The sequence below is a fragment of the Argopecten irradians genome, unplaced genomic scaffold, assembly GCF_041381155.1.
Source record: "Argopecten irradians isolate NY unplaced genomic scaffold, Ai_NY scaffold_0230, whole genome shotgun sequence".
Classification (NCBI taxonomy): domain Eukaryota; kingdom Metazoa; phylum Mollusca; class Bivalvia; order Pectinida; family Pectinidae; genus Argopecten; species Argopecten irradians.
Window position 1 is genome coordinate 48589 of NW_027187697.1, and position 11381 is coordinate 59969.

An 11381-nucleotide genomic window follows, 5' to 3' on the forward strand; every position below is an offset into this window, starting at 1 on the left:
TCGGGACAAGTAGTCACGTGCACATGGCCAGTTGAGTGCATATGTGGACGGATTATTATTTGGATTTCTATTCACTTGACAACGTGTGAAATTTTGATTTTGACAAACATCTAAATAAAAGCTTAGAGGAGTTGACATGTTTTTTTGCTAAAACAAGCCCTATACAGAATTATAGATAATGACTTTGTTTACGTATTAGTAGGCGATACACAGTGGACAACTCCTAGGTGTATATGTACATGTATAGACTGATCATGAGCGCACGTGTGTCAATTCACACGCTTTATATAGGGGTCAGTGAGCGTGTCGGAATGTAAAACAAATATGGCTGCCCTTGAATGGGGAATGTCTCAAACGATTCTTGAAATACAAGTATACTTGTTTTCCCTTTAATAACGTTACTAATCTTAACTATGATTTTTAGCTCACCTGGCCCGAAGGGCCGGTGAGCTTATGTCATGGCGCGGCGTCCGTCGTCCGTCGTCCGTCCGTCCGTCCGTCTGTCCGTCAACATTTCCTTTAAATCGCTACTCCCGGGGGCAGGAGGGGCGGGGCCCAATAGGGGAAATAGAGGTAAATCCTTTAAATCGCTACTTATCCTAGAATTCTGCATGGAATGTGACCAAATTTGGCCACAAACATCCTTTGGGGAAGGGGAACAGAACTTGTATAAATTTTGGCTCCGACCCCCCGGGGGCAGGAGGGGCGGGGCCCAATAGGGATAATAGAGGTAAATCCTTTAAATCGCTACTTGTCATAGAGTTCTGAATGGAATGTAACCAAATTTGGCCACAAACATCCTTGGGGGAAGGGGAACAGAACTTGTATAAATTTTGACTCTGGCCCCCCGAGGGCAGGACGGGTGGGGCCCAATAGGGGAAATAGAGGTAAATCCTATAAATCACTTCTTGTCCTAGAGTTTTGCTTGGATTGTGACCAAATTTGGCCATAAACATCCTTGGGGGAAGGGGAACAGAACTTGTATAAATTTTGGCTCTGACCCCTTGGGGGCAGGAGGGGTGGGGCCCAATAGGGGATTTAGAGGTTAATATTAAAATTCCTTCAGAAAAGAAGCAATGAACCTGTATTCAGAACATTACTTGGCATTACAAACCAGGTGAGCGATACAGGCCCTCTGGGCCTCTTGTTTTCACATCAGAGTAGACCTACTGTAGGCTACATTGTGAATCTGATTATAATCATGAAATGTTACTTAACAGGATTGAGGAAAGGTGAAAATGTACCGTCCAGGACGTAGCCGGATGTAGCTGCAATATTGTAGCTCAAAAGACTTTTAGACAGATAATAGTGTCGTCTTTAGAGCTACGATTGGTGCCTATTACTGCTAATGGAGCAAGTAATGATTACGCAAATCATTATTAAATCGTTGCTATCTGCTTTAGGGTTGTTGGGCAGGACCAGAAGGACAGCAATGCAGTGCTATGCTAAGGCAGCAGAACGATCTTCATGAGGGGTGTGGATGAAGAAGGACACCAGTATCTTCTGTTATTTGGTATCTAAATTGTTGTAGTTTTCATATTTAGTATATCCCTAACTTAATTGTATAGACAGTTTTTGTCTATGAAACTATCGAGCATCCTCGAACAAACTTAATATTGACTGAGAATATGTCTGCACTTCCTATACTTCAGGAGAAGTATAAAGTTTGTTCAAGGATGCGCTCTATGGTTTCTAAAACAACAATTTAACCTATAAAAAATCGCAAAAATTGTCAATAATTTCCACATTTTCATAATTTATGCATATTTTGAGTGGTTACCATGGCAACTGAAGCTGCAAAATTAGATACCTATAAAAAAATAGCAAAAATTGTCAAAATTTCCACATTTGCATAATTAATGGTTACCATGGTAACTTCATCTGCAAAATTAGAAAACAGTCATCATAGATGAATTAGGGATATACTAAATATTTAGAATACAACAAATGAACAGGTTTGAAAATTTGATGGATTTGGGGGCCAAAAAGGGCCCAAACCATACATAGTCCTTTGATACCCAGAATCCTGACATAAAGGGGAGTTGAGCAAACTATATAGGGTTCTGCAATGTCCCCTGTTAATGGAGTTATTACTAAATTTGTGTAGCAGGGGGTATTAGTCGTCCACTCTGGCGACAGTTCTAGTTGTTGTAAGTAAATTAAGCCTGATAATGTGTTTCTGTTAGATACACTTTATAAAATTAAATTTTGTGAATTTTGAACATTTAAATGGCTAGAAAATGTGTTTTGTGGAAAGAAAATACAATTTTATTCCCAGCAAAAATCACATTGAAGTGTATATCTCTTTGTTTGCAGGTGAACATGACAATAGCCATTTGTTAAACTTCGGCCAAAAATATGGAACCACACTGTAAACATCACATCAATGTCATCGGTCCAGCTCTCATCAGTTGTCTAGGAGACAGTAAGGTAAAGGACAAAGTGCAGGGGACTGTAAGATAAAGGTCAAAGAGTAGGGGACTCTAAGGTAAAGGTCAAAGCGAAGGAGACTGTAAGGTAAAGGTCAAAGTGAAGGAGACTGTAAGGTAAAGGTCAAAGTGTAGGTGTTATAGTCAAAGTGTAGGGAACTACAAGGTAAAGGTCAAAGTGTAGGGCACTTTAAGGTATAAGTCAAAGTTTAGGGCTCTGTGAGGTAAAGGTCAAAGTGTAAGGGACAGTAAGGTAAAGGTCAAAGTGAAGGGGACAGTAAGGGAAAGGTCAAAGTGTAGGGGACAGTAAGGTAGTGGTCAAAGTGTAGGGAACTGCAAGGTAAAGGTCAAAGTGTAGGGCACTGCAAGGTAAATATCAAAGTATAGTGCACTTGAAGGTAAAGGTCAAAGTGTAGGGGACAGTAAGTTAAAGGTCAAAGTGTAGGGCATGGTAAGGTTAAGGTAAAAGTGTAGGGCACTGTAAGGTTAAGGTCAAAGTGTAGGGCACGGTAAGGTTAAGGTCAAAGTATAGTGTAGGGGACAGTAAGGTTAAGGTCGAAGTATAGTGTAGGGGACAGTAAGGTAATGGTCAAAGTTTTGATAAGTTTAACGTCCTATTAACAGCCAGGGTCATTTAAGGACGTGCCAGGTTTGTTGGTGGAGGAAAGCCGGAGTACCCGGAGAAAAACCACCAACCAGCGGTCAGTACCTGGCAACTGCCCCACATGGGATTCGAACTCGCAACCCAGAGGTGGAGGGCATTTGGTAATATGTCGGTACATCTTAACCACTCGGCCACCACGGCCCAATGGTCAAAGTGTAGGGAACTGCAAAGTAAAGGTCAAAGTGTAGGGCACTGTAAGGTAAAGGTCAAAGTGTAGGGGACAGTAAAGTAAAGGTCAAAGTGTAGGGCACGGTAAGGTTAAGGTCAAAGTATAGGGGTCAGTAACGTAACGGTCAAAGTGTATGGAACTGCAAAGTAAAGGTCAAAGTGTAGGGAACTGCAAAGTAAAGGTCAAAGTGTAGGGAACTGCAAGGTAAAGGTCAAAGGGTAGGGCATGGTAAGGTTAAGGTCAAAGTATAGTGCACTTTAAGGTAAAAGTCAAAGTGTAGGGGACAGTAAGGTAACAGTCAAAAGTGTAGGCGATTAACAAAATTAAGTCAGAATAACTATTGTAGCATTGTGACTCCTTTTATTATACCACCCGCAATGAAGTTAATGGGGTATACTGGAACTTTGTTCGGCAAACTCCTCCTAAACTACTTGGCAGATTTTGATTAAATTTGGTACATAAAACCCTGATATAAAGGGGATATGAGAAAACTATATTGGGTTCTGCAATTTCCTCTATTAATGGAGTTATTATTAATTTTGTGCAACAGGGAGTATTAGTTGTTTACTCTGGTGACAGTGGTAGTTAGTCTACTCCTTTGTTACTTTACAGGTAAAATGAAAGAAGCCACCGGCTCCAACTAGAGGACTTATCACACATTCTGGGGATGACGAGGAGGACAAAGATGACAAGGAGACTGGTGAGAAAGGAGAAAGTAACGTGGCTGATTTCATACCAATGAATGATGTTTGGTAGGTAACTCTTGGTCAGTTCTTGATGAAGGTATGATTACTGTAAACGAAATTAATTAATTTGTACAAACAGAATTTACGAATTCAAAGTAAACTGATGCAAATATGTTTATAGAGGCACCAAGTAAGTGAATGAACAGTCATTCATTTTGTTGGAGTCCGGCATGGCTCTTTGTTTCCTTTTTAAGATTATCATTGTCAGTCTGTTGAGTTAAGATTGAAGTAAAGTGGATCTTAATTTTTCATCATTTAATTTACTGTCGACACGGGATTACTTCGAAAGGCACAGGTGAAGTACTAACCAGACAGACGGAGGAAGTTCCTTTCATCACTAGAGGCACAAATTGAATGGGATAACATGCGCGTGGCGATTGGTCGAGTCTGACTTCATAAGCCCCGCCCCATAAACAACACTGACAGCACGTACACTGTTCATGTAAAACTCTTCAATTCAGTGATCACCGAGATGTGACGGCCTAGTACATGGCCTCTCAGTTTCGGTGTAGAACTTTACATATATACTGTATTGTAATGCCCCGATTAATTTGAACCGACGGATAGTTAAAACACACATTTTTTTAGGAAAACAAATCTTTAGTTAATCAGTTCGAACAAATGATCAAAGTAAAATTAAGATTTTTGTCGGCAAATCGGCACAATGGGATCCTCATAAATGACGGTACCGGGGTATTTTGATTATTGCCACAAAGATTTTTGAATTAAAGACTGAATAAATGATCATTATAATGCCTTTTACAACAGAAAATGAATTCAAATGAACATTTTAAGTAATAAATAAAATTATTTGCGCTGAAATATTGTGCACAAAAACAGCACCCCAACAACGTACATATTGTAAACATGTGCCGTACGCTGGTTTGGGCAAGCCAGTTAGCCCTACGCGGTGTCATGTCAGCGAGAACGCTGGATATTCAGCTCCAGCCAAAACAATCCACTTGTTGGTAATATTTTAACAATGTAACCGTAAACGATACATACTTTTCATCAGTTTAAATCTGTATCTGTAGACGTAGACAATCTGCGATCGGGGGGTAGACAATCTGACAGTTCGATTGTGACCTAATTTTACGAACAGAATGTAAACATTTTCAGCAGTAGTTTCGTAAAAGCAACCGACTCTATTTATAATTAAAAAACATATGTTTAGTTACGAAATATAACAAAGAACTAATACTTAACTAGATTTTCTGTGGTTTACTGCCGGTAAATAATTACGGACGTCGTTGTAGATTCTAGGCCTCGATCAGCGGTGCTGTTTTGGGGCTTTGACTACACGCATGGCTTTTGTTACAAATAAATGCTCACGATAATAGAGAATTCGTCTTTCAGGTAAATCGGCAAAATGTGTGCTTTTCCTACAAATTTTCTGCTTTACGTCGCGTATGTCAGATATGTATCGGTAACTGAAACTGATTTTTAAATACTGATTTCTTTTCTGAAGCTTATTTTTTGAGGAAATGGGCGTGTTTATAGAAATGCGTCGACCAATGAAAACAAGCGCTGCATTCCCAGAATAAATTAACCACACTCGTGTGTATAGATGCACAGGTAACTAGTTCATCCACATATCGAGGAAGTAATGCAGCCGTGCCTTTCGAAGTAATCCCGCGTCGACAGTAATAGTTCTTTAGTGCACCATTTTGGGACTTACTTGTTGCCATGAATAACATTTTTTTTTAAAAAGGTCATTCTTATCATCTTTATTTGTTTCTATTGCAATAATCAATATACATGTAAGTTATATATTGTGTTTATCAACCCTCAGATTATTTTATAAACATACATAACTATGATTAGCTTATTAATAATCACCTTGTGAACAACTGAGCCTTGATCATTAGACCTAACCTATATACTTCTAGAAGCAAACTTCCTTGAAAATTCATAAAATGACATAATAATATCAATCATTTCATATTTTCATTAAATAACAAAAAAACTCCTGAAATAGGATATTTCATTATATTTTATTCAGAATAAAACTGTCTTTTGTGTAACAGCTGACTTGAATATGATATTGGATTACAGATATCCTAAATATAAGGTGGCAATGTGGTGTTCACTTATCGCTAGACAATTTTTACTCTCATTACAGATCGTGATCATGACGTCATGCTAACCAGATCTCTTCAATGAAAATGGCACTACAGCCAAAGACATCAGTAGAGGTGAAGTTACTTTACAATATGGTAAATTTGAGATATGTCTGTTGATCACTACCAGGTCAATATCTCACTAGACCAGATGCATTAATTTATTAGCTCACCTGGTCCGAAGGACGAAGGTGAGCTTATGCCATACCGTGGCGTCCGTCGTCCGTCCGTCCGCCAACAATCGACTTCTTCTCCATAACCGCTGTTCGGAATTCAACAAAATTTGACTGGTAGCATCCTTATGGGTTACTGACTGAAAATTGTACAAAAAATTGGGCTGACCCCCCAGGAGCCTGAGGGGCGGGGCCTGAGGGGTGGGGCCAAAAGGGGCTAATTTGGCTATTTCCATATAAACGACTTCTTCTCTGAAACTAAGAATGGGATAGCACTCATAATGCAATGGTAGCATCCTTATAGGGTGGGGATTCAAAATTGTACAAACGATGGGGCTGACCCCCCAGAGGCCTGAGGGGCGGGGCCAAAAGGGGTCAATTTGGCTATTTCCATATAAACGACTTCTTCTCTGAAACTAAGCATGGGATAGCACTCATAGTGCAATGGTAGCATCCTTAAGGTGAGGATTCAAAATTGTACAAATGATGGGGCTGACCCCCGGGGCCTTAGGCGCGGGGCCAAAAAGGTTAATAAGGCTACTATTTTCATAAAAATTACTTCCTCTCTGAAACTATGTATTGGATAGCATATTCGTATGGTATGACTATAGCATCATTATATGGTTGGGATTCAAAATTAAACAAATCATGGAGTCAATTTTGCTATTTTCCTAATTGTTAGAGTCTTTGTGATTTTTGAATCACTAATTACTAAATTACAGAATTACTCAAAAAAAACAAAACAGGTGAGCGATACAGGCCCTCTGGGCCTCTTGTTGATAGTTATCTATACTTGTAGTTAAATTGACTGAATTTATTTATAAGTTAAGTATTTATACAAATTCCATTACCTGTGGATGCCATCAGGAAAGTCACTAGAACACAGCAGTAACATATCACTCGCACACAGCATGTTATAGACCATGTTTCTGAGAAAGCCTAATTGGTGTAGCTCAAGCTGGTATGGATGTATCATTTAATCATAACGCATTTTATGACAAAAACATTGGAAAGTCATGTATTACAACACATATCAGGTAAAACTTGTTATGCAGAATGTATATTTATATGTTAATTGATAATTTGGAAAGGACTTGCATGTAAATGGGCATAGCCTAGGCCTCAGATGTCCAATCCATCTGATGTACATTTGTAAATAAAAACAACGAAGTCTTCTTGAAATTGAAATACATTGCTCATGTACTAGGTAAACAAGCTTACCTGTATCATGGATATCGGAAATATTGCTTGCTTTCATTAAGAGATTTTACATTTTATCTTTATCTTTGAATGCACAGAAAATCTTCAGACTCTGGAAGAATGGCGACAGGAGATGCTCGGGAAAATTACATCACCAGTTTCCTGATCTACATCTATGTCCTGCCCATTTGGTAAGTAACTTAAATTGTATTGAATATAGTTGAAATAATTTTGTTCTTATACCCCCTGCAATGAAGTTAGGGCTATACGTTGGAATCAACTTCCCTGGATGTCTGTCCTTATGTCTGGATGTCTGTCATCTGCAAATGTTGTCCGTACAACTCCTCCTGAACTGGACCAATTCTGATGAAAATTCACAATAATGTGTAGATATAAAAGAACACTTATTTTCCCAAACTTTTGATTGCCAAGGTAACCAAGTCAATATACACAGGTTTTGTAATATAGGCAATAACTTTAAACTTTGAATCAATTTTGTAACACATGGATGTCTATTAATTACCACATCACATGGTTTAATAATAACAATGGATACCTTGGAAACACAATATAAATATATCACATACACAGCCTCCCAAAACATACAGACATTCACACACACAACACAATTGTACACAGGCGAGGCTGTCCTTACATTACCTGATAGCTGTTAATAAGACATTAAGTCTAATAAACCAAATCAAACCATGGAAACAAAAGAGAGGCTTCTGGTTAATCATATATAAATGAAGATATTGTCCGATTAAGCCACAGAGTTTTTGAAAGGATGCCAAATACAATGGCTGTCATTTGGTTGTCATTGTTACCAAATGAAATGTCAAAATGAACATAATTGAACTTTATCCATGGATTAAAACAACATTTGGTTGCTATGTTCCCAAATGAGTGGTTAGCGGGGATATTAGTTAACCATTTGCTTGCAGTGCTAGTTATAACTATAAAAATGTTTTGTGTGCTTGTTGGTTATTAGGTTGCTTAGAATATGCTTTATTGTATTTCCTTTTAATGCTCATTAGCCACTATGGATAAAAACTATTGAATTGAACTCTCCCTTTTGTCAATATCAGTATACCTATACATAATTTAATTATTCATTTATTTATTGACAAGTGTGCCAGATTTGAAGTGCTTCTGGATGAACATTGCAAGCTTCCCAAGACTGACACCACCCTTTGCTGAAGTTGAAAATTTTGTTCAGGAGCAGTCTACCAGGGTGATCAATGGGAGGTCAATTAAGAAATGTGGCTCAAGGATGTTTCAGAGGATTCCATTGAAGAAGGGAATAGTACATTTGGTCTTTGTTCAAAACTGTAAATGTATATTATGTTATATTATATGGCAAATACAAATAGTATGAATGCTCACATAGTCACAATTCACCCAGAATTACATTTGGTTAATTTCAGAATAATGTCAAGGACAAATTTCTTAAAAATAACACAGTTGGTTAAAAAATTGTACAACAGAAACGTAAAACTATTTCTGAAGAAATTTGATTTATACAATGGATGAAGCCTGGGTGGATAATGTTATCTGTACTTTAAACAAGATATCAAGAAGAAAAGTTACAGGGCTATAAAGAAATTTTTGCAGAGTCTTAAAGAAAAATGTTGTTGTCCAGTGACAGCAAATTTCTTATCAATTTTGAAGAGAAGGTGTATTTTCTTTGGCAACATGTCTCTGTTGTATAGACTGGGTGTGTTTAATGTCATTCCTGTTTATTCAAAAGCTGACATAGATTTTCCAAGATTCAACATTTTTTAGTCCCTATCTGATTCAAATTGTCTAATGTCCATGATCTGTTCATCCGTTCTTCCTTCTGTCCTTCCCTCCATATTAAACAATTCTTGTTATAGCTATTTTGCAGAAAATACATAAGAGATCTATCTCAAATTTCATTTATAGGTTTGCCTTGGTGCCTAGTTGTGCATATTGTATTTTAGGACTGATTGGATAACAAGATGGCGGACTGGCAGCCATCTTGGATTTTGACAATTATCGCTATTTCTCAGAAAGTATTGAAGGTATCTTTCTCTAATTGGGTATATTGGTTCCCCTTGGTGCCTTTTTGTATTTTGTATTTTGACCAATGCAAGATGGCAGACTGGCAGCCATCTTGGATTTTGCCATAGCACTATTTCTCAGATAATGCTGAAGGAATTTTTCTCATATTGCATATGTAAATTCTTCTTGGTGTCTAGTTGTACACATTGCCTATTGGGTCTGATCAAAAACAAGATGCCGCCAGGCAGCCTTCTTGGAATTCAACAATTTATGAAGTTTTTATTGGTATTTCTCAGGAAATACTGAAGGAAACTCTCAAATTTGATATGTAGGTTTATTTTTTATTTTAAAAATATATTTTATTAAATCAAAGAGACTCAATTTTGGATCGGGTAGCAGACAAAGCCTATATATGCCCTCTCCACATGATTACATGCATGTACTGTATAAAGAAGCATATTTTTAAGAGCATATCTTTACTAATAAAAGCATACTGTATACTACATGGATATTTCCGCTTAATTTCGCTATTGGTATGCATGTAACTTTCACAGTGTTGTTATTTTCCCGATAGATAATTAGCAAAATTTCCCCCTCACGAAAATGTCCACATTTACAGTATTGGCACTGGACTGGATCTATAAAATAACATTTAATAGTTTGAATTTTTTAATAATTAACTTATTCATAGTTATTTACATATATATATAATAGAAGAAATTACCTATAGCTAAGAACAATTAACATGCATATCTTCCTGTTGTATTAAACTTTCATTAATAACGGTAGTAATTGATCTGTAATTAAAAGGAAAAGCAGAAAAAATATATGTTGAATATTTGGTTTTAAGGCAAATTTTGGTGTTATAGGTTATTACTGGAATCGGGTTGTCCGTCGTCCGTCCGTACCATCCATCCATCTGTCTGTCCATCTTGTAGATGCAACTTTGTCCCTGCAAACTCCTTCTAAAACTACTTGACAGATTTTGATAAAATTTGGTGCACAGAACCCTGACAAATAATGGGAATTGAATAAACTATAGGGTTCTGATATGTTCCCTATTAATGTAGAGTTATTACTAAATTTGTGCAGCGGGGGTTATATAGTTTGATCCACATCTAGATCTGGCGACAGTTCTAGTTTCACCAATTTTAGCATAGGCTCTAAATACATATATAATACTTACTAATTTTTCATTGACACAAACTTCAACTTTTAGTGATACTCAAAATGATTTTAGATAAAACTGGAGTCAGCATGTGCTGGTACATGTATTAAATTCAGATTATCTAGCTGCTGAAAATTGAAACTTTTTCAACAGATATTTCGCATCAGCCCAGGTCATAGATCATAGTTTTTTCTGCCATATTTTATTTTAAAAGTTATTTACCATACAATCGTATTTACTGAGTCAGGATGATATTTACTGAGTCAGGATGAAGGAGAAGGGTGCTTTAATAGTATTTAATCATTTTGCAGTGATACATAACTTAATATGTGCATTATTATTACATTATGTATTATTTAATAAACTGTAATTAAAACTTCTTACATAGTCTTATGTTTGTGTTATTATTAAGCTACATGTACAATAGGTGGGGTATACAGTAAACCATGGTTATAACAAACCTTTGGGGACCACCTTATTCAGTTTGTTATACACATATTACAGACATCTTATAGGAACCTTGACAGGAAACGAAAATTACTAAATGTTAGAAACATGCATTCGCTGTAAGAATGTTCATTATAAACGTGTTTTACTGTACATTAAACTATTACAACCAACTTCCAGAGGTTATCTTGGAACAAAGAAGATCAAATATACAAGTCCTTGTGTGGTGACATACATAAT

At 37.0% G+C, this 11381-nt stretch overlaps 1 long non-coding RNA gene across 5 annotated transcripts in view; it reads left to right on the forward strand.

Moving 5' to 3' along the window:
- LOC138312166 (uncharacterized) overlaps window positions 1-9215 on the forward strand; it is a 33024-nt gene extending 23809 nt beyond the window's left edge. For 4 of the 5 annotated variants that reach the window (XR_011206879.1, XR_011206878.1, XR_011206881.1 and 1 more), the window contains 6 exons: window positions 1404-1513; window positions 2317-2430; window positions 3875-4014; window positions 6131-6203; window positions 7600-7692; window positions 8633-9215. This is a non-coding gene — a long non-coding RNA (uncharacterized lncRNA). Of the gene's footprint in view, window positions 1-1403; window positions 1514-2316; window positions 2431-3874; window positions 4015-6130; window positions 6225-7599; window positions 7693-8632 lie in introns of all 5 variants that reach the window. The other variant, XR_011206880.1, reaches the window with a different exon arrangement.
- Window positions 9216-11381: the final 2166 nt, after the last annotated feature.